At 36.9% G+C, this 2,385-nt stretch overlaps 1 long non-coding RNA gene across 1 annotated transcript; it reads left to right on the top strand.

The window, feature by feature from the left end:
- Nucleotides 1-219: 219 nt before the first annotated feature.
- On the top strand, nucleotides 220-2,095 carry LOC113285649. The gene is made up of 2 exons (XR_003328834.1): nucleotides 220-631; nucleotides 1,774-2,095. It is a non-coding gene; the product is annotated as an uncharacterized LOC113285649 (long non-coding RNA).
- The last annotated feature ends 290 nt before the right edge of the window (nucleotides 2,096-2,385 follow it).

Raw genomic sequence — 2,385 nt, 5'->3', positions numbered from 1 at the left:
TTACGCTGTTCTGTTCAGCGTAGCCTAATTCTACTTTTTGTTGTTCCATTTTACATATCTAGATGCTAGATTGGAGTCACCATGGGACTTAGCTGCCAATCTAACTGCTAGATTAGAACACCACATGACTTAGCCTTATCGACTGCAAACTACTAATGTAACATGTTAAAAACTCAAGGCGGAGTACACGTCGTGCTTCTCCACAGGTGGCAGAACCAGACTTATAAATAAGAACATAGCGAGAAGAGAGAACCTAGCTGGGCTGACAAAAATGGCTGATCAAGAAAACCCTAAATCTTTAGATTCTGAAGTTCGTGGCGAATCCAGCAAATCGGGTTCATCATACTCGAAAGGGGCAAACACTTATCACTATAAGAATCCACCTGATGCAACAATTCCAGATTCTGCAACATTAAGAGATCAGTGGAGATTTGCTGTTTGACAATATAGTAAATGGTATTCACATGCTTGGGGTACTGCAGTTCTTGCTGGTGCTTCCTTTTTTGCTCTTGGATGGTTTATTAAGGGCTCAAATCCTCTTCGTTCTAGACATAATGAAGATGAAGGTCCTTCGCGTCAACCAAATCAGGATTCATAGTGTATGAATCTTGATTAATTGGATCCTACAAAGGTGATTTCTCTATTTTTGTATCCTGCCTTTACTCTTGTGTCATCACTGTTTTTAGGTTCAATTTATTTAAATATCTCGATTGGTGTTAGGGTTTCCTAGGGTTTTAAATTGGAGCAGTGAATTCCTTGCATAACGAGTGAGACCTTAAAGCTATGAACTGTCCGAATCATTCCTGGACTAATCTATACTCTGAATTACATCTTCAATGTGAGGAGAAGAGGCTTTGAGGTTGATGAATTCGTTTCAATTGTTAAAATATGGAGAACTCCTTCGATGAAAATTGTTGGTTTGATGACATTTTGTTGTTTTGGTACAACAATAAGGAGATAACCACAAAAAAAAAAGTTTGATATCTCTGAGGTTGTTTGTGATCACAGAGGATTGCCTCATGTCCTAGTTTGCCCTTGATTATGTTGGAATACCTTACCTCTATCTTAAAAGGGTTAATTGCAAATTGCTATTGGAGTGTACCATTATCGCCCAAAAAGATACCATGCAAATTTGTGACACCACATTAACTTCACAGTGGGTTGGCAAATATATGGAAGTGATATTGACACCATACATAGTTTTCCGTTGGACCCTTACATTACTCTTTCCTGTGTCATGTTATTAAGGTAGAGCATAGAAAGTGTTGTTTCTTTGCTGAAGTACAAGTTAGTGGTTTGAAATGGGAGGGAGTTAATATTGACTTTAAGATGTAGTCTCAAATTTCCATCTAGTTGTTTTGCTATTCTAACATTGCATGCTTCAGCATGTTTGACAATTAGGAAAAAGCTCTAGCTTGAGTTTGTGTTGGTTTCTGTGCGCCTATAGTATTGCCCAAGATTTACTAGTATCTGTATCTCTTTAGGAGAAATTGTCACACGTTATTCGATGGAATTCATTTGTTGTTATTGAACTATTAACTTCGAGAAAAGTTGTTAGCTGAAGCCTGAAGCACTCACATCTATGTTCAGATTTCTCCCTCTGGTATATGAATACATGTTTATAGGTGTTTCTGTGCATTATATTTAAGTTGCATACCTTTTTATGTGCTTTCACTTTGTTGCAACATTTGATTATTCAGTTAAATACTTGTTAATCTTGGTTTTAATTGTGTTTTTGAGAAATTTCAAATGCTGAAATTTTCTGTTTTGCAGTCTCTAGTTGCGGTTTTGAAGGCGGAGAAGACGGTTCTTTTGTATTCAGTTGGAAAGAGAGAGAGGGAAAATATATTGTTAGTTGTGAAACTGGTAAATTTTCTGTTGGTATGTAATTATGTAGCATGTACACTGTACTGTACACATTGGGCGTTTTTTTTATGAATAACCAAGATTTTTCTTCCATTTTGAGTCTGGTAATTTGAATTACTAGCACTTGAATACATATGGATGTAAGTCGACACTTTGTCTAAACATGTTCTTCAGTTCATATTTAGCAACACCAATGCAGCAGTAGAGTTTTAGGATTTTTCGGCTTTCATCCCTCTTATACCTGGTACTAAACGTCGGGTTAGATATTAATTTTAATTCTAACCAGAGTCATGGTAGGGTCTTTATCACTAGAAACAAACATCGTTCTCAGAACAAAACTTAGGAAAAGCTGTTCACATACAATCAAGGAATATCATATATACATTGATCACTAATATTTTCCTACTTTCTAGCATGCTCTCGGGGGGTTAAATTACTCGGTACTACTTCAGCCTGCTCGGATTTCATCATCATCTTGAACTACTGCCACCTCCAGGTTGAGGTAGGTTTCATCGCCAG

This window comes from Papaver somniferum, chromosome 6 (assembly GCF_003573695.1).
Source record: "Papaver somniferum cultivar HN1 chromosome 6, ASM357369v1, whole genome shotgun sequence".
Classification (NCBI taxonomy): Eukaryota; Viridiplantae; Streptophyta; class Magnoliopsida; order Ranunculales; family Papaveraceae; genus Papaver; species Papaver somniferum.
Note: the sequence above shows the minus strand (reverse complement) of the source record. Positions and strands in the feature narration are given on the sequence as shown.